The sequence below is a fragment of the Chelonia mydas genome, chromosome 1 (assembly GCF_015237465.2).
Source record: "Chelonia mydas isolate rCheMyd1 chromosome 1, rCheMyd1.pri.v2, whole genome shotgun sequence".
Lineage (NCBI taxonomy): Eukaryota > Metazoa > Chordata > Testudines > Cheloniidae > Chelonia > Chelonia mydas.
Genome location: NC_057849.1, coordinates 16067968 through 16095407, shown reverse-complemented (window position 1 = coordinate 16095407; position 27440 = coordinate 16067968). Strand labels below are relative to the sequence as shown.

The 27440-nt window shown below is 50.1% G+C and overlaps 1 protein-coding gene across 5 annotated transcripts in view; it reads right to left on the bottom strand.

Moving 5' to 3' along the window:
- CAPN5 (calpain 5) overlaps positions 1 to 26790 on the bottom strand; it is a 137636-nt gene extending 110846 nt beyond the window's left edge. The window contains exons 1-3 of one of the 5 annotated variants that reach the window (XM_037884804.2): positions 26525 to 26790; positions 15480 to 15580; positions 14381 to 14395 (exon numbers count right to left, since the gene is read on the bottom strand). The gene's annotated coding sequence lies outside the window, so the exon portion shown is untranslated. Of the gene's footprint in view, positions 1 to 14216; positions 14360 to 14380; positions 14396 to 15479; positions 15581 to 21844; positions 21864 to 26524 lie in introns of those variants that run through there. The other 4 variants (XM_037884735.2, XM_037884670.2, XM_037884598.2 and 1 more) reach the window with 4 other exon arrangements.
- Positions 26791 to 27440: the final 650 nt, after the last annotated feature.

Here is a 27440-nt window from a genome sequence, read left to right as displayed (position 1 = left end):
TCCAATTCATCAGTCTCTCATTGGAGTCTGTTTTCGAAGTTTTTTTGTTGAAGAATAGTCCCTTTTAGATCAGAAATCGAGTGACCAGAGTGTTTTAACTCTGCATTGTTTCGTGACCAGACTTACATCTGGTGAATTCCTTCGACTTCAGGGCCTTAACGCTAATGAGGCATTTGCTCCTGACCTCAATGGGAGCAGGACTGGGCACTTATGCTGTAAGCCCCTTGGGACAGCAGCTCCCTGTATTTATTGTACAGTGCTCTTTATGCATGGTTATTTGTCCAGCATCATCTGAGCACATGCAGAGCAGAGCTGGGGCACTGGAAGGAAGAGGGGTAAAGAAATGCCGAAATGAAATTCCTAAAGGGTCTTGTGAGAGCCCCATAAGAGAATCTGGGTATGAGCAATCCATCGACCGTAGGGCCCTAAGGATCTCAAGCAGGTATAGATGATGTGGAGGGCAAAGGCTGGTGATTATTATTGTTGTTTGTATTACTGTAGCACCTATGAGCCCTAGTCACGGACCAAGAGCCTGCTGTGCTAGGCGCTGTACAAACAGAACAAAGAGATGGTCCCTGCCCCCAAAGAGTTTACAATCTAAGTATAAGACAAGAGACAACAGATAGATGACAGACAGACGAGGAAATACAAGAAAACACAGATAGTGCTGTGAGCAGGACAGACAGTGGTCTCAGCACATCCACAGATTAAACCAATTTTTTTCTAGGCAAGACGGCAAAGGAAAATTTTGAAGGAGGGATGAGGTAGCTTTGCAGATGTTTACGGAAAGCACCTCCTAAGCATGAGGGGCAACATGGGAGAAAGCATGAAGATGCTTGTTTGAAAATCTAACAAGAGGCCAATGGAGGCTGGGATCAATGCAATTGGAGGCGGAAGTCGACATCTTGATAGTGAAGGAGGGAGGATGGGAAGGGGGATATGCGACTTATCTTGACCTTCACAGCCTATGTTTGATAGGATAGAAAAGGGGGAGGCAGGGGAAGCAAGCAAAGAGAGGGGTAACATGGTCAAAGCAACAGAAACTGGGTATCCGCGAGGCAAGATTGCATTTGTCAAGGGCAGAGAGAAGGATAGAGCAGCAATTGATACGGGAGATGATGAGAGCCTGGACGAGCATTTTAGCTGCGCAGATGGCTAGGAAAGGCCATAGCTTGGAGATGTTATGTAGAAGGAATCAGCAAAATTTAAACCTCGCTTGGATATCTTTCTAAGAGACATGCTTTAGCTCAACTCGAAGTTTAGCTGATGCAGAAACCACTTGGTGAAATGCTATGGTCTGTGTCTGTAGGAGGTCAGGCCAGAGGGACTGTAATGATCCCTCTTGGCTTTAAAATCTATGACTACATGGTAATTACATCTCCCAACGTAGGAGCTCTGGGTGTGAACTAATCACTTTAGGCTCTGCTTTTTAATGCAGAAGCATGTGTTTCTTTTGCAAACTAGAACTCTGACAGGTTTCTTCCCACCTACAGTCTCCACCATGGTCCTCAGAGAACTGTGCTAAGCTACAATCTTATAATTCAGTAGGTGGCACTCTCCCCCTCAGTCAGTACCGAACCCACATAGTGTTAGGGGACACTATTACGGGATGTACCACCATCCATGTGAGATGTAAAACAGAGGTCCCAACAATCTGTGATCACTGAGTCTACATAGCTGCTGAGAGCTGTTAAACAGCAGGTACTTTCCACCCAAGAGGTGGCTCCATTTCAGCATGGAGGGTGATTTGATTCCTGTTTGGAAAGTACTTTGGGATCCCCTGGGATGGTAGGCACTATGCAAATATACCTTTAATTATTATAAACGAATGACTCACTAACAGAAATCGATTTGGTTTCCAAAAGGAGACTCTCTAGTGAAACGAGAAAGATTATTTGTTAAAAACCATTAAAGAGAAAGGCAGAATTCTGACACTGCCTGCTGTTAAATCCATCATTGCTTCCAATTTACACATTAGATCTGGCACATTAAAATGTTCTGGGCAGCCTAATTGCTTTTTTCTCTTGCACAAAAGCCAGGAGAACCAAGTTCAGAAACCTCAAAGGAGTATTAGAAACAGACAATTCCATGGCTGCTGCAAAATAAATACAACCGGAGCGAGAAAGATCAAGGCCATCACGTTACAACAACAATGGAAATAGGATGCACAGACAGTGGATTAAAACAAAGCTTGAATCCAGATGTCTGGCACAGCTGTTAAGAGGCTGAAAGGGTTAAACTGGGAGAGACAGTTTCTTGGAGGAGAAGGTCAATCATATGACTCAGCTATATTATGGAATTCCCTTTATTGCCTCCAGAGATTTTGGGGCATTGGAGCCAGCCAGCACTGCCAGCTGGTAGTTATTACGCACATGAGTGCTGAAACCAGGATAACTATTTAAAGCGCTTATACAGGTAGGGTCCGATTGCAAACTAAAAGGCTATGCTCTTCCCACTGCAGAAATTCCACCCCTCTAGAACCAGGGCTCCTACGGCTCAACATCTGGGCTCAATGGCATGACTCCGCATGCGATCTGGCACGACAACACACGCCCCTTGGGGCAACTTCTAGAATTCAGTTGTCTGATCCCAGCACGGTACAGTAGGAAGTGTCTAGTAGGTCTTTAGCCTTCTGATCATAGGGGGAAATCCTGGTCCCATTGAAGTGAGAGGGAGTTTTGCCATTGACTTCAATGGAGCCTAGATTTCACCCATAATGTCTAATCTTCACATTATGTTGCTAGCAATACCCGAGTTCTTTCAAGGTTTGCGGTCTGCAGTGAAGCGGATACACTGCATTTGATTAAAGCCCATGTGGCCAGATTCCCTCCTTATAAACAAATACATTCAACAAAGCTGGAAACATACCGCACGCACAGCAAGCCAATACTGCTTTGTGTGCCCTCTCTCTCTCTCTCACATGTTTTGCCCCACTAAAGACATAATCAAACAAGCAGTGAGTCAACCAACTTGTTTTTCCACCTGTTCCTGGGAGACTCAGAACAGCTTGGGTGTTACCAGATCCACCGAACCACAAAAGAAACTACTTCACCCAGATTCTACACAGAACATGGACTGAGAGAAATCTAGGCTGGAAGGGACCTCAAGAAGCTGAGTCCATCTCCTATGCCCCACACTGCCGGGGGTTTACATACATCTCCTAATTAAACCATCCCTGACAGGTGTTTGTTTCAAGTGTAGACCAGTCCTAAGGGGGTGTCTGCACTGCATCGTAAACCTGGGTCTGTGGGACTTGCGCTTGCGCACTTGGTCTTTCCAAGCCAGCACTTGAGAATCCACTCTGCAATTGCTGGACCACGTTAAAACATCCATACTGCATTGCACAGACCTTCTGACTCAGGTCTGTGGCTTGAGCCGCATCCACGTTGCCAAGTGACAGGCGTTGGATCTGAGTCACAGCAGGTCCTAGGGCCCGTGTCCTGAGTGCTCACTAATCCGAGGAGGCTGATTTGTGTGTGGATGGAAGGGGAGCTTGGGCTCAAACGTGAGTCAGAGCCCAGGCTTAGAGGGCAGTGTAGACATACCCTACATGATCACACAAGAGGCCTGTTGCAGAGCAGGGAATAGGGTCTCCTGAGTCCAGCTCAATGCCCTGCCTGGACACAGCTTTTTGTGTAGACATTGTGAAGAAACTGTCTGTAAATCTCATTTGAATAAGGTTCCACTTGAAAAGGCTTTTGGCCTGGAGTGTTGGGGTTAAACCTAAGAGTCACTGGTTTCGCCTCACTGATGCAAATACCAACGGGACCTCCCACTTCTTAGCGCCACCTTTGCAAAATACTTAGAAGTTCCTCATTCCTCACACTGAACCATATATGAATTACTGGCCCATTACCAGACAGTTGCTGTTGGATACAAACAACTCTGAGGAAGTGGGAAGAGAGCGACCAACAACAAACAGCCTAGAACAACTTTTGCTACCAGGGCCATCCCTAGACATTTTGGTGCCCTACACAGCCCCCCTGCAGGGGGAGGGGTGGCCACAGGCCTCCGTGGCGGGGCCCTTTCAACTCCGTCTCAATTCACTTCACTTCCACCCTTGGATCTTACACCTTCATCACAGCTGGTGACACACAGCTGTCTTGAATCAGTTTCACTTTTCAGTTTCTCCTGTGCCATCACAATGCTTAAACATTTGGTTTCCTGACACCCCAGGGACAAGTTTCTTTTCAACCCGGTTTCCACTGGAATTTAAAAAAAAAATTGCAGAAACTTTGTGTGGTCAATCTTTTTCTTGTTTTGTTTTAAACCACAAAAGCTCAGAACAGGAGCATGTGGCCAGCCCCTGCTTATGCTCCAAAAGGGAACCAGCAACACAGTGCTGGGGAAACTATTCTTTATAAGAATATTTGTGTGTGCGCAAAATTCACTTGTTTCATTATTGCAGCACCTCTTAGACAAATTATTTCAACTATCCAGAGATACCAAGGCCAGAAGGGACCATTGCAATCATCTCATCTGACCTCCTGCATAACCCAGATCACAGAACTTCACCTAGTAATTCCTGCATCCAGCCCTCCCTTCTGTTTGAGCCATAGCATATCTTTTAGAGAAATATCCAATCTTGGCTTATGGGGTGAGGAATTATCCTAGTGGTGGAACGAGCTCGTAAATTGCAGCTCAGGGATGGGAACCAAGAATCCCTGGGTTCTAATCCTGATGCTGTCAGGCTCCAATACTAATTAGCCTGCAGAATATTTTGCAAACACATAGCACTTTACAAGCATTACTTAGTTAGGTCTCGTCACATCACCATCAGGTGAATAAATACTATTGTGCCCAGTTCACAGAGAGTGGGACGCTGAGGATCAAAGGCCTGGGCAACACTGGGGCGGGTTCGAACTAAGATATCCAACTTCAGCTACGCTTTTCGCGTAGCTGAAGTCCAAGTATCTTAGTTCGACTTACCTGGCCCTCCTCACAGCGGTGAGTCGACCGCGGCAGCTCCCCTGTCAACTCCGCTTACTCCTCCTGCCGAGGCGGAGTACAGGCGTTAATTCGGGGATCGATTTATCGCATCTAAATGAGACGCGATAAATCGATCCCCAATAGATCGATCACTACCCGTCAATGCAGCAGGTAGTGAAGATGTACCCAAAGAGGTTAACTGCCCAAGTCACAAACCAAATGTCAGAATCAGAATCCAAATCACCTGAGTCCCAGTCTAGTGGCTAGATGAGACAAATGAAAATGGGTGTGTCTGTTCACAGGCATCTCAAGTCAGTTTCAGTAGTGGGTTTCTGCTGTGCTCTCACAATGATTCAGCGCTGGGGTTCCTAACACCACAGGGGCAGGTTTCACTTCAAACCTGTTGACAATGGAATCTTAAACCAAAGAAATAAATAAATACCTGCAGAATCATTTATGGTGGGCTTTGGTGTGGTAAACGGATTTTTTGAAACCACAAAACCTTACAATTTGGACTCAAGTGGAGTGTAATTAACTAATGTTTGTGAAGCGCATTAAGATATTCTAATGAAAGTTTCCAGGAGCCTGATCCAAAACCCACTGGGATCAATGGCAAAACTCTCTCCAGCTGCAGGAGGCTTTGGATCAGATCCTGTTACTAACAACAGTGTCATTAGCACCACATACAGCTAGACACTTGCAGACACGTTGTCCAGACAGAGTGTATGGAGACACAATGCTCGCTATTGCTGAGGGGCAGTTTCGTCAGGCGGTTTTAACATTGCAAGTGGGGACCCCAATTTCACCTACGTGACATGTTTGGACAAGTTAGGGTCCTAACCATCCTGGCCCTGCAGCCCCCTGTGCACCAGTTAGGCTGGCATAAAGGGGGTGCAGGACATGCTTACAAGTTTCTATAGCTGGGGCACACATCGGGGAGGTGCTCTGGGGCAGGGTGTGGGTGAACCAGAGGGGCTGGAGGGGGCATGCAAAGGCAGACTTGCTCCTCAGTGATTCTATGCCATGCCAAGCTGTGACCCAGGAACTTCCGAATGCAACTAGCAGGGGGCCTAAGGGGTGCATCAGGGTTACAGGAATCCCCTGCGCCTGGTATTTACATTCTAGTTCACCAAAGCGGGTCATGTAAGGTGTCTAATGAAACCTTGTGTCTTCATCCCCACTGCAAGCTGTATGTGTGGGAACAGATGAGGAGTTAGGTATATACACACTTAAAATGATGTTCTCTAGGTCTGTAGTTAAAAAACAGGCCACGCAAAGGCAACGCGTCTTGATACGAACTCCTCCAGACAGGGGATGGGACACATATATCTGGGCGAGCGCTGTGTATTGCATGGCATTAGACCGAAGTCTCTGAGCATTCTAAGTCAAATGCTAACAAAGAGCTGGCAGAGACTTCAGAAGGAAGCTAACAGGAGGAGAAAAGAAAAGGAGTACTTGTGGCACCTTAGAGACTAACCAATTTATTTGAGCATAAGCTTTTGTGAGCTACAGCTCACTTCATCGGATGCATACTGTGGAAAGTGTAGAAGATCTTTTTATACACACAGACCATGAAAAAATGGGTGTTTACCACTACAAAAGGTTTTCTCTCCCCCCACCCCATTCTCCTGCTGGTAATAGCTTATCTAAAGTGACCACTCTCCTTACAATGTGTATGATAATCAAGGTGGGCCATTTCCAGCACAAATCCAGGGTTTAACAAGAACGTCTGAGGAACAGTGGGGAGGGGGAAAGGAATAAACAAGGGGAAATAGGTTACTTTTTATAATGAATCAACCATTCCCAGTCTCTATTCAAGCCTAAATTAATTGTATCCAATTTGCAAATTAATTCCAATTCAGCAGTCTCTCGTTGGAGTCTGTTTTCGAAGTTTTTTTGTTGAAGGATAGTCACTTTGAGATCAGAATACAGAATACTTTTTGCGAATACAGACTAACACGGCCGTTACTCTGAAACCTAACAGGAGGAGGTAACCAGTGAGGGGTGGGGGGACCTATCAAGGTAAACAGTGGGAGGTGGGGGGGAACCTATCTTGAGGTAAGCAACAAAGGTCTGTTCTGGTATATTCAGATGTGCAAACAGACATCCTGGCATCCTTCACCTAGGAAGTAAACTGACAGCAAGTTTGCTTCAGGAAAAAGGGATCTCAGTCAGGCTTGGTGGCAAATGCCAAAGAGAACTTTGGGCGAGATCAACTTCTTTAGCCGAGAGGTTAATCACTGGTTAAGATTCATCTCTAGAACGCGTGTTACGATTTTGCTTTCTCCGTAACCATTTTCCCATCTCTCCTACGGGTTATTATTTGAACCTCATTTCTTTCTTAAATACATTTCCTTTTGTTTTATAATTGAACTCAAGTGCTGTGTGTAACGCAGCAGCGGTGATCTAAGGTAAAGCCAGGGTACACTGTCCCACTGGGATCACAGGATCTGGGATTTCTGTGGGTATCCAGCGATCGGGGCCGAATACCACAGGGGGAAACTTTGAAGGGACTCAGAGACCGGGGTGCATCTGTTATCAACCTGCAAGGCAAAGAGGGGGCTGGCGGAGCACAGAAGAGAGTGGCTGACAGGTTGGCTGTGTTAGGGGGCTGACACCCAGCTTGTACAGACAAGACTCCCTTGTGCTGGAGGCAGGTAGCAAGCAAGTGATTCTCAGCCCTGAGAGGCATCACACAAGGCTCCATGGGGGGATTTGAAATAGGGGCATGAGTTAGGGCAGCTTTCAGGGCTGGTGCAGCCCCAGTGACCCCTGCATGGGGGAGGCCGTTTGCACCTCCTCTCTGTCCCTGCACTACACGTCCCCCGCCATACGCAGAGCTGGCGTAAGCATTTCCACAGGGGCACTCTGCCTTGCCACGAGTGTCGCTCCCCTCCCCTGACCAGCACTCGGGATATGCGGAAAGAGCAGGACCCGGGCTCCATGCACAGCTCTGACAATGGCAGGATATCCTCCGCCCGAGAAGCGCTTCCTCCGAGGGAGTCACTGGAGGGCACATTCCTGGCATTCACTCACCAGCCGCCAAGCCGCGCACAGGCAGAGCCCGTGGACACCGCTGGCACCCAGTTCCAGACCCCCAGCAATGCGCTGCTATCTCCTGGGACCTGCTATTTTTCCGAGAGATGCTGAAGGAGGAAGTGATCGCAATGAAGGAGGAAGTGATCGCAATGATGCAGTCCTAGGCCCCGATCCGAAACCCACCATAGGCAGCAGAAAGTCTCCCATTGACTTCAAGGGGCTTTCATGGTTGTTTAACCCTTCTGCTGCAACAGCGCCTGAAGGCCTCAACCAGGGAAGCCCCGTTGTGCAAGGTACTGTGCAAACGTATGGTAAGCGATGGTCCCTGGCCCACAGGACAGAACAGGGGAACATGAACAAACGGAGTGAAAGAGACAACAAATCTGACAGGATGTGCACAATGCTCAGCAGCAATGCTTCCGCAGTTAGCAGTAGAGGCAGGCGTGCTAATGGACAGACCCCTGGACTGGACCTCGGCAGACTTAGGCGGTACAGTAGTACAATAATAAATAATCACCACCCCCTAGGAGCTCTAGTCAGGGCCAGGACCCCATTGTGCTAGGTGCTGTACAAACACAGAACAAAAAGCTGGTCTGCGCCTCAAGGAGCTTTCAGTCTCTTCCAGCTCAGCCACTGGCCTGCTGGGTGACTTTGGGCAAGTCATGTCCCACCCTGTGCCTCAGTTTCCCCATCTGGTAAAATGGAGATCGCAATACTGGCCTTCTTTGTAAAGTGCTTTGAGATCTACTGATGAAAAGCGCTTGAGTAAGAGCAATGTATTTAGCAAGTTGCAGTCTCCTGCCTGTATTCTGGGACTGGGACTAGGGCATGGTGGTGGTTTTATGGATTGTGACTCGGAGCTTTTCGCACTTGTAAGGGAGAGAAAGCAGGAAAGCGCTTGTCAAAGAAAAGCGGACTCAGGCAATAGAGGCTCAAATCTCTGGGAGTCAAGATAACAGGATGCAGAGGGAAAGTAGGGATAAACTGTAGAGGGTTTTGTAAGTGAGGACAAGGTGTGTTTGACAAGGTGAAGGGGCAGGGGGGCAATGGAGGGATTTAAAGATGGAGTGACAATCAGAGCGACAGGCCAAGAAGATGATCTTGGCTGCAGCATTGTGAATGGGCTGGAGGGATGGCAGGAGCCAGCCAGGCTAAAGAGCAGGAGATGAGGTCAAGCCCTGAGATGAAGGCTTGGACAAGAGCTTTGGCAGCATGGGCACAGAGCTGCTGTCTGATTGCTGAGTGGTTGTGCAGGAAGAAGTGACAGCTGGAGACACAGCCTGGATGTGTGTGGGTGGGGGGGAGAATGATGGCAGAGTCAAAGACAAAGCCAAGATTATGGGCTTGAGTGACAGGGAAAACTATGGTGCTTTCCACCGTGGTAGAGAAAGGACCCTTTGAGCAAGGACCAGCTCCCCGTAGTTCTAGATGCTGCACAGACAAGCCACTAGGAAGACAGTCCCTTGGACGGACCCAGAGAGCTCACAATCTGCATATCAGCGAGGACATCACAGGTGGATGTAACACACATGGAATGGGAGCCGGCCAGGAGAATAAGGCTACGGACAGAAACATCTAGCAGAAAAGCGGAAAACCCAACTCGTTGTCTGCCTGCCTGGTGCCGGATGGGAGGGATAGCAGTGGAGTTGTGTCTGCTCGGCACGCCAGAAAAAGTAGGTCTCCGGCTTCTTGTTTGACAGCACCAACCTGTGAAGTGGGGATAAAACCTGCCTCCCTCGCCACACTGTCGCCAATGAGCTGTATGCGAGGTGCTCGGACAATATAAAGTCCTAGAACTCTGCAGTGAGATATCGACCATGTGGTCCCATGCGCTCTGAAGTGTAGCCGTTTGCCTCACACCCTGCCCGCATCTGCTACGCTCAAGCCACAGCTTCCTTTCTGTGCCGCCATCCAATTTGTAACACCAAAACCACCTTCCCGTGGAAGAGCTGGCTGCACGGTGCAGAAAAGGGAGGGAGGAAGACGTGCCGAGGGGTGAGGAGGGGGAAAGTTGGGAGTTCAGAGCAAATGTATCTGCCATACAGTAGCATCCACCAGAAGCCTCCAACTGAGATCAAGACCCCAGTAAGCTGGGTGCTGTACATATGTAGGTGTACACACACACACACACACACACACACTGTAATTAGACAAGACAGGCAAGGAATTGGCAGGGGAAACAGCAGCCCAGAGAGGTGAAGTGACTTGCCCAAGGACACCCAGGGGGTGAGTGGCAGAGCATGGAGTACAGAGACCCCACCCCATGCTGTACCTGCTGGACCACACTGCGCCAAGCAAGACCAGTCCCCTTCCCTTTGGAGATCTGGGGGTTCTTTGAGTCTGAAATTCAGGGGGAACCCTGGGGAAGAGGCAAAAGCCAAGCTCAAAGCAGCAAACAAGTTTCCACAAAACTCCCAGCTCCTTCCAGCCCAGTTAACCTGTCTGGATCAGCTAAGCCTGTCGGCAACAGCCTCTCCCCCACATAAGAGAAACCTGTGCAGGGCAGGAATTACCAGGCCTTCCTTCCCAGCTGTTCTGTCAGGGGAAGGAGTTCCTCCTGTGCCTTGTGTAAGAGCAGGGTGCTTCACACATCTCTGCACATCCAGATGCCCAAACCACCCCCCACCTACAATGCTGGCATTAGCTACCCGCTGTGTCTGTGCGGTAGCAGCCGGGCAGTAGCCCCAGTGGGAACTAACCCATTAACCCTGCTCAAGTATCAGAGGGATCTGCAGCGGGAGCTTGGCATGGAGCGTAGCTCTTCCCCCTGAATGCCCAGGAAGCAAACACTCTGCCTAGCTCCCCTAAAGCCTGGTGTGACGGGAAGGCTCCTTCTCCTTTCTGGCTCCACCCCGCACACCCCAATGGAGAGGCCATAATTGGCCCACCTCCGAGGACCGTTCCTCTTTGCTGTGCACAGAGGCTGTACATACAGCACACGTGGCCTAGAGGGCTGCTCCAAAGCCCTACGCACATATCAGAACATGGGAGAAGCTGTTATGATTCCCCCCCACCCCTATGACTTTTGATCTAGACCTCAAGATGCAGCATACAACCAGTAAAGAACCATCTATTACTGAGCTCTGCAGCTGGATAAACCTCCCTTGGAAAATACACTTCTTGGCGTATCAATTCCTCATTTCCTCCCTCTGTGCTCTTGGCGGCCCTGACCCACTTGCTTCATGACAAGCCAGTTAATAATTACAAGCAGCAGCAGGAGCTGTAAAAGAGAGAGTGAGCCCATGAAGCACACATTCTGAGCATGCCCGTAACTCCCCAGGGCATGTAACAAATCACAGCTCTGGTAAATTACAGGAATCTTCTTCCAGGCCTCACTGTACAGACACAGAGACAGTCCGTACCCAGAGAGCTTTCAATCCGGCTTGAGACAAGACACGAGGGAATGTCACAAACGAGTATTTGGGTAATTATATTCTGCGAGGAAAAGGGGCTGGGGACTATGACCTGGAGGATATTCAGACCCCCTATATATAAACATCTCTTCCCATCCACGTTCAGATTGTGTGCACACGCACACCCCTTCACCACCCAAAGACACCCAAGAGGAAAAGGCCTTTGAGTCTCTCTTCTGCCCTGGGGTAATGGGACTGTGATACTCCCAGAGTCTCAGTTCAGCCTGAGGGTCATGCCCTAAAGAGCTTATGGTCTAGATCATTTGGCATCTAGCAGACCTGATTACTTATTAGCCTATTATAATCACTAGCCATCCCCTGACTTATGCTTTGCTTTGAATACAGGCCAGTTGTGTTACTTACAAGCTGTTAGAAATGTCCTGCCTGGCTGTGGTGGTTTCCCAGGAACTCCCTGTTAGTACCCATATGGGTTACCCTTGGCAATACAGGGATGTTGTCTTTGTAGGTGTGGACTGAACATACACTTGTATTATCTACTGCAAAAGAATCTCCCATTAAAGCTAATGGAAAGAGCCTCATTGTCTACAAAGGGAGCAGGACTGGGTCCCTACAGACACCAGTCCGGACCAGTAGTTCTCAACCAGGGGTATGCATACCCTTGGGGGTACTCAGAGGTCTTCCAGGGGGTACATCAGCAGGCTCCATAATAAGCACTAGCGAAGTCAGCACAAACTAAAATTTCATCCAGTGACCAGTTTATACTGCTCTATATACAATACACTGACATGTAAGTACAGTATTTATATTCCAATTGATTTTATAATTATATGGTAAAAATGAGAACGTCGGCCATTGTTCAGTAATAGTGGGCTGTGACACTTCTGCTTGCTGACAAAATCAGACACGAAAGTACAGGTTTTAAATCAGGTGAAACTTGCGGGTATGCAAGGCAAATCAGCCTCCTGAAAGGGGTACAATAGTCTGGAAAGGTTGAGAGCAACTGGTCTAGACATTCGACATATGCCTCAATTATCTGAACAGTACGAGGGCAACGGGAATGGTTCAGGTCGGGCAGAAGAGCTTTTAGTGGAAGTAATGGACTTTGGGGACCAGGACTGAGAGGTCTGGGGTTCAGATAACTGAAGTTTCACTGTTCCAGAGAATTCCTAGTGTAGATAAACTATAGCACATGGCTACGCCCACGCTGAACCTCCAATTACCCTTGGTCCCATTATTGTAAGAATCATTTACAGAGCCATAAATATCCATGCTGCTAGCTCAGTGCCAAAGAGATCACAGATTTATGACCACAACACTGAAGAGTTGATAGGGCACATTAGTAGCCACTACAATGGACAGCATTTGACACATACACCACACCACGGCAGTTCCTGATACAAGGAAGTTCCAGGCTGCCTGCAGACTCAGGCAGACATCCTTGCCGCGGGTCACATCTTGAAGACTTTCCTTGCAACTCCAAAGGCTAGAGAGAGTTTCATTTTTCTTTCAAATGAAAAGAGAGCCAAGGAAGACCAAGCTGTCAGACTCATGGGGAAGCACCTGCTCAGCTCAACCTTTAGTAGTGACTCACTGCCCAATGCCAACACAGGCTTGGCATAATTACAATGGGTGCACTCCCCAGAAGAGTTGATAAATATCTAAATTGGCTTAGTCACCATGATGATTCATGCTCTGTCTATCCGGCTCTGCATCCTTGCAGGACCGCCCTCAGCTGTTTTCCTCCCACAGGTGTGTCAGGGCCATGAATTTTTTTCCCATTGGTTAAATTATGCAGCACTATAGACCTAGGGAGGTGTCCTCTGGTTCAGGACATTCCCAGAGTTCCAGGATCTCTGCATCCAGGGTTTTAGCTCAACCCTTGTAGACCAGTCACAAAGTCCAGATCCAGGTGAGACCATCCCCCAGTGTTTGGGGATGGTTCTGGCTCACCCAACAACTCTAGTGTAAAACCTTCCCCAAGCCAGGCCCCCCGGTGAGAGTCTACTATGTACATAGGTTTCAGAATAGCAGCTGTGTTAGTTTGTATTCGCAAAAAGAAAAGGAGGACTTGTGGCACCTTAGAGACTAACCAATTTATTTGAGCATAAGCTTTCGTGAGCTACAGCTCACTTCATCGGATGCATACATAGTAGACTCTCACTGAGGGCCTGCAACGTACATTGCCCCAGCCCATGGTTACAGCAGTTTCCGGGCTGAAGAGTTCTTCCTGCCCTTTCTGCACTCCACAGCTCACACCATGCTGGACAGCAGGGCCTGCATTCCCACTACGGATCCATGCATTTATCCTTTGGCCACCCCCGCCAGGATGGAGGGAGAACGTACCGGGCTGAGGAGAGTGTCTGAGGATCAGAACCTATCACGTTAAGGCCACATGCGCAGTGGCATGCCATGGGAGGGGCACCAGGCTCTGCCGATGGGACGCAAGGGGGCATAGCCTTGTTTGTGGCTGGCGGGCATCTCTGGCAAAGGGCCGCACCGCACGCGGTGACACATTGCTTTGGGAATGGGCCGCCCAGGTCCCTGCCCCCACGTGGCACATTTTACATAGCTCTAAGGAGCCATTCCCCTTACCTACGCACAGCTCGTGTGGGCGTGGCCGTGTGCCCTCACCTAGGATTTGTGGGCATGGCAGGACGCCGTACCCCTGCCCAGGCTGCAGTGTGGCAGGGCATTTTCCTGCACGGGTTTGTTGAGGCTTCTGCTTAGCCTTTCCCCTCAACATGGCGGCCCAGAGCAGCACGCGTGGGCTTTGCTAGCTGCTAAGCACACCCACCCTGAGCTTTCAGAGTAGCAGCTGTGTTAGTCTGTATTCGCAAAAAGAAAAGGAGTACTTGTCGCACCTTAGAGACTAACCAATTTATCTGAGCATAAGCTTTCGTGAGCTACAGCTCACTTCATCCGAGCGGTACATCATTGCAGGGTACAGGCCAGCTCTTCCCTTTCACCATCCCTTCCGATGACGGGTGTTCACTTTACAGCAACTCTGGGGCCACTTTAGTGGAGCAAAAGTCACCTACCTGTTCTGGTGTCACCTGAGTGAACAGAGGAAGGTTTATAAAGGGGCAGTAACTCCATGTACGGAGACTTTAACCACATAGCAGCAACCCCCCTGCAGGCCTTGTGCACTAGCCACCTCCCTGACAGCCACACGGCACCTTGCTCCCACATTAACTAGAGAGAGAATCAGGCCTCAAACAGTTACTCAGGCGACGGGCTGCTTCTCAGACTTTAAGGCCAGAACTGACCATTGTGATGATCTAGTGAGTCTGACCTCCTGCACATTGCAGGCCCCAGAACCTCACCCACCCATTCCTGTGATAGACCCCTAATCTCTGGCTGAGTTGCTGAAATCCTCAGATCATGATTTTAAAACATCAAGTTACAGAGATCAGGGTAACAGCCGTGTTAGTCTGTATTCGCAAAAAGAAAATGGAGTACTTGTGGAACCTTAGAGACTAACCAATTTATTTGAGCATAAGAAGTGAGCTGTAGCTCACGAAAGCTTATGCTCAAATAAATTGGTTAGTCTCTAAGGTGCCACAAGTACTCCTTTTCTTTTTAAGTAACAGAGAATCCACCATTTGCGCTAGTTTAAACCTGCAAGTGACCCCTACCCCATGCTGCACAGGAAGGTGAAAACCCCCCAGGGTCTCTGCCAATCTGCCTGGGGAAAATTCCTTTTGGGCCTCAAATATGGAGACCAGTTAGACCCTGAGCATGTGAGCAAGACCCAGCAACCAGACACCGGGGAAAGAATTCTCTGCAGTAACTCAGAGCCCTCCCCCTCACACCATCTAGTGTCCCATCTCCTGCCATTGTGAATAAACTTTGTAGGTGGTGTTAAAAAGATTTCTCCAGGACTCCACAGAAGTCTTATCCCTGTGTGGATAAGAAGCAGCCGCCTGCATGGGCCAGGGTGAAGAGGGCTTAACTCATCATATTTCAAAGACTTCTGCTAATCTACAGCAATTTAGCACAGCCAGCACCTCCTTCCACTCCTAGGGAAGTCAGCAGGACATTTTACAGAATCCATAAAGACCCACAGCGACCTACAAACAACAAAAGCAGAGAGAGAGAGAGAGAGAGAGAGATCTGAGCTACAAAGTTGGGACCTACCTGTCATAAAGCTTGGGAGTTGGTTTGGATCAAGGGTTTTGGGTCAGGCTGACATCTGAGCAATAGTTCCTAAGGGTCAGGAGTTCCTCACACAACAGTCCCTGGGGTGGAGGGAAGAGAGAGAGAGAGACTTGTAGTTCAGACACTGGACCCGGTCCAGGAGAGCTGGGTTAAATTCCTGGCTCTGCCACAGATTCCCTGTGTGACCTTGGGCAAATCACTTAGGTTATGTCCACACTAAGCCCAGGCTCTAACTCAGGTTTGAGCCCTAGCCCCCTTTCCATCCACATATGAATGAGCCTAACGCAGGCCAGCGAGCATTCAGGTCCTGGGTCCTAAAATTCTGCTAGGGGTGTGGATCAGTGCTCAAGTCCCACTGTGACTCGGGTCCAAACCCAGTCATTTTGCAGCGTGGACACAGCTCACGCCACAGAGCTGAGTCAGAAGATCTGCAGAGTCAAGTATGGACGTATTTGTACAGCTGTGAGACCCTGGTCCAGAAATTGTAAACCCTGATTTACAAGGCAGTGTGGACACTCAAGCTCGGATTTGGGAACACAAAGTATACAAGTACAAGTCCACAGACCTGGGTGTACAATGCAGTAGACGTACCCACAGTCTTGGAGCTTGTCTGTACAATCTCTTAGCTCGCGGCACGCTAAGGTGTAACTGCCTTGCCCTGGGTGTCTGTGTGGACCCTTCTGCTGCAAACTACAAGTTCCCTAGTGCAGTTTGGTCCACTCCTGTTTCCAAGCAGAGTGGATCAAAGTACGCGAGGGAGCTTTTAGTGCACGGCAGCAGGACCACATGGACACGTAGTGTATGGCACACTAGTGCGAGGTAGACTGACACCCCAGCTTGCCACAAACACAAGTTCATATAGACAAGCCCTCAGACCCTCAGGGCATGGCGGCACTGTAATAGAAGACCTGTGGGTGGCCCTGGCCATCTGACTCAGGCTGGCGGGAGGGTGGGGGCTCCAGGGCTATAAAATTGCAGTATAGACATTCAGGCTCCCCCCTCACAGGGTCCCAAAGCCCAAACGTCCACACTGAAAGTTTATAGCCTCCCAGCCCAAGCCCCACGAGCCCAAATCAGCTGACTTGAGCCAGCCGGGGGCCATACCGGGGCTCCTTTATCACAGTGTAGATGGTACCCTCTGTTCCCCACCTGTAGAAAGAAGATAATACTTCTGGTGTCTGTTTGCACGGTGACCTCCCCAGGGTCTGTCTCTTACTATGTGCACTTACGCATCTAGCACAATGGGGCCCTGATCGCCGACGGGGCCCCCTGCTGCTACCATGACACAAATAAACACAAGAAGCCCTGCTGACAGTCCTAACCGGCTGCGTGAGGCTATGTTACCTTCCCCTTGTCGGGGGCGTGGAGAACCCCAGCTACGGCTCTTTTAAACAAAGGAACCAAGGTACGCTCAGTGGCTGCTGACAGGAATTTACCTTCTCTCAGTGGGGGTCCCACCTGGGCCTAGAAAGGACAGAGAGTGTCTCTAAGCACCCCACATGCCTGCAGCAACCCTACAGAAGACAAGCATGTCACAAGGATCCCCTGAGACTTTCCCATGACAAGTTGGAGAATTTCACTTCCCCAGGCACTGGAGAAGTTTGCTTTGGATTACATCAGACTCTCTCATGACCACTAATGCTGTTCGCTCCCCTGCCTCGCCTCACCCCATCCCAGTATAAATAGCACCCTGCTGTGAGACATCGCCAAGAAGAGCCTAGGACAGGGGTGGGCAAACTTTTTGGCTCAAGGGCCACATCGGGGTGCAAAACTCTATGGAGGGCCGGGTAGGGAAGGCTGTGCCTCCCCAGACAGCCTGGCCCCCGCCCCCTATCCAACCCCTCCCACTTCCTGCCCCCTGACTGCCCCCCCTCAGAACCTCCCACCCATCCAACCCCCCCTGCTCCTTGTCCCCTGACCGTCCTCTCCCAGGACCCCCCCCGCCTCAACCACCCCCCCAGGACTCCACCCCCATCCAACCCCCCCGTTCCCCGTCCCCTGCCCCCCCGAACCTCTGCCCCATCCATCCGCCCCCTGCTCCCTGTCCCCTGACTGCCCCCCGGGACCCCGTGCCCCATATCCAACCCCCTGGTCCCGGCCCCCTTACCATGCCACTCAGAGCAGCATGTCTGGAGCCGCACAGCCGGAGCCAGACGCACTGTCCTGCATGAGCACGCAGCCCGCTGCACAGAGCCCTGCCCGTGTGGCCGCGTGGCTGCAGGGAAGGGGAAACAGTGGGGGAGGGGCCGGGGGCTAGCCTCCCCGGCCAGGAGCTCACGGGCCGGGCAGGACAGTCCCGCGGGCCAGATGTGGCCCATGGGCCGTAGTTTGCCCACCTCTGGCCTAGGAAATGATCAGCTGGGTGACTTCATAGCCGCACGGGCTGATGCTAGACCCCAGCAACAGGTGCAAGGCACCTCGGCACCTTGCATAAGGCCTTGATCTTGCAGCCTTCACCTGAGCAAGCGTCCCACTCACTTTGATGAGAGTTATACTTGCGTAAGAACTGCAGGATCAAGCCCTTAATTGCTTACTGGCTGCTTTGTAAGCCAGCCGGTACCCCCTGGAGCACTGTTCACACAGCCCTAGAAAACTGGTAAAACCAGCTCTGCGCAGACTGACTGTGCTGGGCTTTCCGGGACATGCCTTAGCTGCCAGAGGGTTTTTCCTGGGGCAAGAAGCTGCTGTTGAAGGCCTGGAGGGGCTGAATATATATCTATTTTTAAGATAGGTTTCAGAGTAACAGCCGTGTTAGTCTGTATTCGCAAAAAGAAAAGGAGTACTTGTGGCACCTTAGAGACTAACCAATTTATTTGAGCATAAGCTTTCGTGAGCTACAGCTCACTTCATCGGATGCATAAAGATGTTTTTATACACACAAATCACTACAAAAGGTTTTCTCTCCCCCCACCCCACTCTCCTGCTGGTAATAGCTTATGTAAAGTGATCACTCTCCTTACAATGTGTATGATAATCAAGGTGGGCCATTTCCAGCACAAATCCAGGGTTTAACAAGAACGTCTGAGGAAGGGGGGGGGGGGGGGGGGGGAAGGGGTTAGGAAAACAAGGGGAAATAGGTTACCTTGTTTCCCCTTGTTTTCCTACTCCCCCCGTTCCTCAGACATTCTTGTTAAACCCTGGATTTGTGCTGGAAATGGCCCACCTTGATAATCATACACATTGTAAGGAGAGTGATCACTTTACATAAGCTATTACCAGCAGGAGAGTGGGGTGGGGGGAGAGAAAACCTTTTGTAGTGATTTGTGTGTATAAAAACATCTTTATGCATCCGATGAAGTGAGCTGTAGCTCACGAAAGCTTATGCTCAAATAAATTGGTTAGTCTCTAAGGTGCCACAAGTACTCCTTTTCTTTTTGCGAATACAGACTAACACGGATAACTCTGAAACCTGTGTTTATAATGCTTAGTTTGGGGATAATATCCCTTTAATGTTGGTTCACCCTTAAGCTATTGATACACACTCTCGACCTAACTCCATTTGAAGGTAATCTTTCTTCTGGGAATCTAGAGTTACTTGAGAGGACCATGTCAATTGTAACAGGAAAAACCCCTCTCTGTTCCTCAGCAGGAGGTCAAAAATGCATGGATCTCCTCCTTGACACTACTAAGGAGAGGGGAGGGCTTTCCCAAAATTACCTGAATGCCCTCTCCTGGTCTGGATACTCAGACACTGTACCAGAGCATTAGGACACTTGGTGAAGAAATAGGTTTAGAGTTACACTGCCTGGAATGATTAAAGGGAGCAGGATAAAATTATATGGTCGGATAATAAATGGCACAAGTAATAAAAATTCACCACCTCTGGGCATGTCAGGGGATAGAAAAAAACATTACACTGCATGATGCTTTATAGGGGGAAAAAGTCAGAGTATCATAAACCACCTATAGTGCACCATAAATATACATAGCACGTTTGCTCCAGAGTAGACCAAAGACCCAGTCCAACTTCCACTAAAGATAACAGGAGTTGGATCAGGTTCAACAAACAGGTCCTATGCCCAGATCATCATCCAGCTAGACCCCTGGGTCAGCATGGCTAGGCCTTGCAAAGGTATCTTCTCTAGCACTAAGGATGCAGGCTCCCCACCCCACAGTAATTCCAAGACAGGTACAGTGATTTGTAGCAGCAGTTCAATAAAAATTAGAAGGCAAGCGTCAATCCACATCGCGAGGGGGAAGCCTGGGAGATTAACAGGCTACATCTAACAGAAAAAAGGATATCTTAGGGCTTGTCTACACCATGCAGCTTTTAGCAACAAGGCTGTGTTGACATTGACTTTTAGCAACAAGGCTATGTCAACACAGCCTTGTTGCTAAAAGTCAGCACGTAAAACACTCTTTGTCAGTACTTTGTCGGCACTTTTGCCGACCAAATATTTCCAGCCCCGCGAGAGCGCTCCTGCCAACAAAGCCGTGTTCACACTGCCACTTGTGTCGGCAAAACTTTTGTCTTTTGTGGGGGGGCTTTTTTAAGTACTCGTGAAAGACAAAAGTTTTGTCAAAAGAAAAGGAGTACTTGTGGCACCTTAGAGACTAACCAGTTTATTTGAGCATGAGCTTTCGTGAGCTACAGCTCACTTCATCGGATGCATAGCATATCGTGGAAACTGCAGAAGACATTAGTTTTGTCGACAACTTCGCAGTGTAGACAAAACCCCTAGTCTCTTCCCAATAAAGAAAATCTTGCTTTTTGGGGCAGGTGGAGAAAAACCCCTGCTGAAAGAAAAGGGGTGGAGAAGAGATAGGTCAGAAGCATGAAGGTAGTAATTCCTGTTTCCATTGTAATCAAGGGGAGCTACCCATATCCCAAGGCTGGAGAATCAGGCCTACTGTTTAACACAATGACTCTACTCCAACAGAGGTTTGCTTTAGATTTAGCACAAGGTCAGTATTAAAGTGGCCCCAGCTACATACATAGCAATGAGCTGAATGAGAAAACTAAGGGCAGGAAAGGGCTAACTTTGCTGCAGTGGGGAATGGGAGGGATGGGACACACACAAAGAATCTCAGCTGGTGCAAATGAAGGGAGTGCCAAAGAACTCGATAGAGCTGCCCCCATTCTCCCCTGGTGCAATCTTGGCCCATTGTCTCTAATCAACTGGAAGTGCTTGAGTCAGGGTAGCGGGAGCAGCTCTCCCTGCTGCATCCAAGCACTGTTCAGGCCCCTAAAGCTAGGTCTACATAGGGATAAAACCTGCGGCTGGCCTGGGTCAACCAGGGCTGAAAAATCACTGTGTAGATGCTTGGGCTGCAGCCTGAGCTCTGGGACCCGGCGAGGGTGGAGGACTTTTATCCCTGTGTTGTAGAGCAGGCCTGTGGCCTCCCATGCTCCTAGATCTTCCCACAAGGCTTTGGGATGCTGCAGAGAGAGCCTGCCAAACTAGCCCTGTGACCCCAGAGCACAAGATAAGGATGCTCAGGACCTCACCCCCAGGGTCATATCCTATAGGATGCAGTTAGAGGAGACTTCTGCTTGAGATAGTCGTAAGATGTGAGGAGGGGCTGACAGCACCAAAGAGTTGAGGGGGGAAGGGAAGAGGCCGCCGGCTACCCCCCTGCTAGAGTTAGAGGAGCTGACCCTGGGGATTGCACCCTCAGAAAGTTTGCAGATGACACTAAGCTCTGGGGGGGGGGGGGGGAGTAAATATGCTGGAGGGTAGGGATAGGGTCCAGAGTGACCTAGACAAATTGGAGGATTGGGCCAAAAGAAATCTGATGAGGATCAACAAGGACAAGTGCAGAGTCCTGCACTTAGGATGGAAGAATCCCATTCACTGCTACAGACTAGGGACCGAATGGCTAAGCGGCAGTTCTGCAGAAAAGAACCTGGGGTAGACAGTGCTCAGGGAAGGAGGCAGGACTCCTGGAAATAACCAGCTGTGAGCATGTAACTAGAGACAGGTTTCAGAGTAGCAGCGGTGTTAGTCTGTATCCACAAAAAGAAAAGGAGGACTTGTGGCACCTTAGAGACTAACCAATTTATTTGAGCATAAGCTTTCATGAGCTACAGCTCACTTCATTGGATGCATTCAATGAAGTGAGCTGTAGCTCACGAAAGCTTATGCTCAAATACATTGGTTAGCTTCTAAGGTGCCACAAGTCCTCCTTTTCTTTTTGTAACTAGAGATTGTATGGTAGCCAACATGCACCAGTGGCCAGAGCTATGGTTGCACTCAAAAGTCAGGGAAGGACAATCTGAACATTCTCATAGGGTCCGACCTAAAGCCTGGGAATCTAACAGGCTCTTAACGTGAGGAGGTTTTGATTTCCTAGGTGTTTCTGTTGTTTTACAATATAGAGGTAAATTCACAAATTTGTCTTACAAAGAGGTAAATTCAAAGCCGTCCCTTAGGTAGGTGATGTGGCTGGACATCACAAGGGTGCCAGAAGTGAAATAATATTTGCACAATGCGAAGTCAGAAATGTAATATGCCTTGAGCAGAAAGCTTTCCACGGTGCCCTTCCCTTCATGGGCCATGCCGACATTTATGCTCCGAAAGTGTGAATTTTGCTGACTTCACAGACGTACAGGGTCTTCTCCTAAATCGTTTCATGCATGCACAGGCAGGCCCACAGGACCAGCAGCGGAAACGTGGGAGATCAGGGATGATTGCCTGCTCTGCTACAAACTTCCTGTGTGAGCCTGGGCATGTCACCGAGCCTGTCTTTGCCGCAGTTCCCAGTCTGTAAAATGGGGATAACAGCACTTTCATAATCTCACAGGGGTGTTGGGAGGATGAATGTATTAAAAGATTGTGAGGCACTCAGATACCACAGTAATGGGAGCCATATAAGAACCTTGGATAGATGGGCAGTTCAGGGACTCCATATTCAATTCTGGTATCATAGCGCCTCTGACTGAGCTTGCTACTGTAAAAGCCAGGCACAGACTAAATAATTTGGGGGAAAAGGGCAGCAGCAGGATAGTGGTTTATCTAGCAAAGGGACCTCAGAAGAAATGCAGAGGGGCATTGCTGGCACATGATGGCATATATCACATTAGTAGATGTGCAGGTGAACGTGACAGAGAGAGCCAGAAGAGTACCCAGAAGTCACCTACTACAGGACAGGCCCAACAAAGAAAATAACAGAACGCCACTAGCTGTCACCTTCAGCCCCCAACTAAAACCTCTCCAGCGCATCATCAAGGATCTACAACCTATCCTGAAGGACGACCCATCACTCTCACAGATCTTGGGAGACAGGCCAGTCCTTGCTTACAGGCAGCCCCACAACCTGAAGCAAATACTCACCAGCAACCACACACCACACAACAGAACCACTAACCCAGGAACCTATCCTTGCAACAAAGCCCGTTGCCAACTGTGCCCACATATCTATTCAGGGGACACCATCCTAGGGCCTAATCACATCAGCCACACTATCAGAGGCTCGTTCACCTGCACATCCACCAATGTGATATATGCCATCATGTGCCAGCAATGCCCCTCTGCCATGTACATTGGCCAAACTGGACAGTCTCTACGTAAAAGAATAAATGGACACAAATCAGATGTCAAGAATTATAACATTCAGAAACCAGTCGGAGAACACTTCAATCTCTTTGGTCACTCGATTACAGGCCTAAAAGTGGCAATTCTTCAACGAAAAAACTTCAGAAACAGACTCCAAGGAGAGACTGCTGAATTGGAATTAATTTGCAAACTGGATACAATTAACTTAGGTTTGAACAGAGACTGGGAGTGGATGGGTCATTACACAAAAGTAAAACTATTTCCCCATGTTTATTCCCCCTCATCACCTCCCACTGTTCCTCAGACGTTCTTGTCAGCTGCTGGAAATGGCCGACCTTGATTATCACTACAAAAGGTTTTCCCCCCACCCCGCTCTCCTGCTGGTAATAGCTCACCTTAAGTGATCACTCTGGTTACAGTGTGTATGGTAACACCCACTGTTTCATGTTCTCTGTGTATAGAAATCTCCCCACTGTATTTTCCACTGAATGCATCCGACGAAGTGAGCTGTAGCTCACGAAAGCTTATGCTCAAATAAATTGGTTAGTCTCTAAGGTGCCACAAGTATTCCTTTTCTTTTTCCTCACACAAGTCACCAAAATGGCCTGTTACATCACCATCCAGAGAAACAAGAGCTACCTCAAGAATAACCCAGCCCTGTATTTTCAGTTTCACCTCTGCTGTGCTCTTCAGCTAGGAAGTTCTCTATTCCTCCACTCTCTCCTGCCAGAGATAAGGAGTCTGGACAAACAGCGCATGTTTCAAAAAACATCCAATGCATGTAGGAATAACTATTACCCTACGAGTCAAGCAAATAAGAAGCATGCATGTAATATGTGCATAGCTAGAGAGCAAACATGTAATATACTGTTGTGTGTGCATGCAACCATGCACATTCGCGCACACTGCTGCCCTCTACAACATATATTTATAATTATTCGATGTTGGGTCATAGACCCTGTACTGCTAACAGCTAATGGAGATTCTCCTTCCGCTCAGCTGAGTGCTACAAAGTACACCACCTGCACCTCTTCCAAGGAACAGTCCTGTAAGGTGTGGAGTGTAATCACCTCCCTGGAAGGGCCGTCAACAGGGATCAAACCCTCGATCTTTAGCTTCAAAGCACAGATTCTACAACTTAAGCAGAAAGACTAACTTCATTAGCTCTGAACAGCAGCCAGTGGCCTTTCTCTGTGGATCTGCCATGCAGCTGGACAGACACACATCTGGCCAGGGTCCCTGGTTCTTAGCTCTGTGCCAGCTCCTTTGTCTATGACCTTCCATCATGACTACCACCAAGGGTCCAATCCTGGGATGATCTGGCTGTAGACGCTCGCAGCAGGTGATGTTACTTGTGCATGTGATTTCAGCCAGAGTAATCGGTTACCTAGAGAGAGGATTGCCTTGTGCTGACTCAAGCACAAAGTCAGCCACATGGAAGATTGCTATGCTAACAAGCACCAGCACATACAGCATGGCCCTCTGAAATCTCTATTGGTTACACAACTGTGTAGCAATAAAAAAAAAAAAATCGGGCAGCTGGAACACCACCACCTGCCAGATAAAACACCAGCTCAGCCATGTGGCGACACACAAACACACCTCTGCCCCTTTCCAGAAACATACCTCTTTTCAGAGTGGTCCACGAGCACTTTCCCTGTCCTCCTCCCTACTCCAGCCAGACAGATGCAGCAAGAAAAAGCAGCCAGAGAATTTAACAGGAAGTTTTCCTGATCACTGCCCTGCTTTTACCTCTGGTTCATGTCTGATTATTCACCCCCACCCCATCCCCAAACAAACCGCTTACTTTCCTTCACCACAAAGCTCAGAACACTGAGAGCAAATAGGCAGTTCTGTTCTTGGTGATAAATCTGAGTGCCAAGCATGTAAGCCACACCCTGCAGGGCATGCAAGGCAGGTAAATTAGCTGTGTGCATTTGCGCCTGTGATCCCTACAGAGCGGGCAGCGTACCTGGCTCCTAGCTGTCTAAGGGGAAGTCTATCTGTGGCTTCTTTACCAAAAGTTTCCCCAGCAGTAGCAGGGTTGGTGCAGGCTCCAGGCAGTTGTGGGCATTTTAACTACCAGGGGCCTGACTTTCAGAGAGGTGTCACGCACTGCAGGCTGCAGCTCCCACTGACTTCAGCTGGAGGTGGGGGTGCTCAGCACCTCCGTGCCTCAGACCCCTGGTCAGAGCAGGCAGCAGCGGGACCCACTGTTGCCCTAACACAGGACAGTGCATGGGGGTCTCTGGATGGGTATCTACATTAGGCTTTTTTGCCAAAAATGTTCCCCTGTTGCTAGCGGCTGCTGCCCGTGTCAGAGCCCAAGCTCGGGCTTCAGCCCCAGCCTGGAAACCCAACGAGTGGGGAGGGTCTCGGAGCCTGGGCTCCAGCCCGAGTCCAAACGTCTGCACTGCTATTTCTAGCCCCACGGTGGGCCCTCAGACTCCCTGCCTTTCGGGGTGTTTCTGCTGTGTAGACAGTCCCAGGAGGCTAAGGCCCCGGTTCAGCAACGTACCTACGCAGTTGCTTAACTTGAAGCACACGAGCACTGTTAACTTGAGTGGGAATACTCCTGTTTAAAGTTAGGTGCTTAATTAGCTATGCAGTGTTCCTGAATTGGGGACCTCTGGCGGCAGGGGATTCTCGTCAGCAGAGGGCCCTCCGCTCTGGGACCGCTCCCCCTGTCACCCAGAACAGCTCCCCCTCGCCGTTTTACCCCAAGCATCATCTCCTTAGGCTCTGCATTCGAGCTGGGTGGGGCTGGCATGGGGATGGCTGTTGCCTCCTGCAGGTAGCGGACAGGGTGTTTAAATTTGGAAAAGGCTCCCACAGGCTGCAGGGAGGAGTGCACATGAACTCCCTGGGCAAACACCAGCGAGGCCACTTACTCCAAGCGCTCTTGCTCTGCCGCGTGCCTAGGGTCTCATGGCCTGAGGCCAAGGCGAAGCGACCTGCCCTTTGACCGGGGAGTTCAAGGAAAGATCCTAACCCAGCACCCACCAGCCTGCCCCAGCCCAGAGAGGAGGCAGCACACTCCTGCGGCTCCTGCGGCGTGACAGGCACGCCGCAAACTGGGGAACACCTGGAAACCCAGCCGGAGAACCCGCAACCAGCCGCAGAAGAATAGACACGGGGCGGGGGGGGGGGGATGCTCCCCTCCCCACTTGGAGCCAGGCAGGCACCAGACTCCGCATTTCTCTCGTCGTTGCCCTTGAACGCCGGCTCTTTGGTGGGAAAACATCCCGCTCCCACCACTTCCAGCCATATTCCCCCCCAGGCAGCCAGGCACCCCCGCCCCCGGAGGAGGATTTTTAGGCTGGGGGAGGGACACTCCATGCAAATGGCAACACGCTGGCTCCCGCAGCAGCCCCTTCCCGCTCCACGCCACTTCCCCGCGGCGGCGCATTTGCCGAGCCGGGCGCCCGGTGCATGGCCAGGGCGCCCGTGCCTGGGTCTGGTGCCCAGAGCGGGTGGCCCTGCAGCCTGCGAGCGCAGAGCCCGGCCCGCCCCCGCTGCGCCCCTCACCTGCTGGCTGGGCTTGTCCCGAGAGCGGCTCGCTCAGCGGCGGAGCGGCCAGATGTTGCCTCCGCTCTGCCGCTGCAACGCCGTGTGCCGGCTCCAGGCAGCAGCGCCGCCCGGCCTCCACGGGGAGGGGCTGCCGGGGGGGGGGGGGGGCAGGCCGCTTGCGCCTGCGCTGGCTGAGTCTCATGCCCAGGGAGGGAGCCTAGCCGGTGCGTGTGTCTCTCTCCAGGGAGGATCAGGTGCAGGGGGGGCTGGGACAGAGACTTCCCCCCTTTACAGCTGTTCTGAGCTGGGATCTAAGGTCGCTCGCCTGGGGCTTTTAAGTGGGGGAGAAGACCTGACACTTGATTTCAGCCAGGCTGCGGGCACCGCCCCACCTGATGTGCTCGCAGGCACCCTAGGGAGATGAGAGCCAGGTGCGATCTCCACAGCAGGCTGCGGGACCGGGCTCAAGGAGTTGCGATCCGTGGGTTTGCTGCCAAACTGGGAGGAGGTGGTGGGATCCCACAGGGGGTCTGTCCTGGGGCGGGACGGTTCACTGTGTTCATTAATGACTTGGGTAATTAGGGGGAGCCTACACTTGTAAAATGGGCACAGGAGGGAGCTGCGGGCCTGTCGGCGGAGAGGGTTGCAATTCAAAGTGTCCTTGAGAAACTGGACAATGGGTTTGAACGGTGAAATTCAGTAAAGGCAAGTGAAAAGCGCTGCACTTAGGAAGGCATAAAATGAGAAGCACAATTACAAAATGGCAGCGTGGATTTAATTGAAATCACTAGTCCGGAAGACTCGATTTAATCGTCGATTTTCTACATAAAAGTGCCTTCTGGACTATGCTGCTCCAGCAGTTTCATTTTTGTTTCTACTGCCTGTCCCTCCCCTCTCACACTTATCTCCAGACTTCTTCTCCTTGTCCAGATCT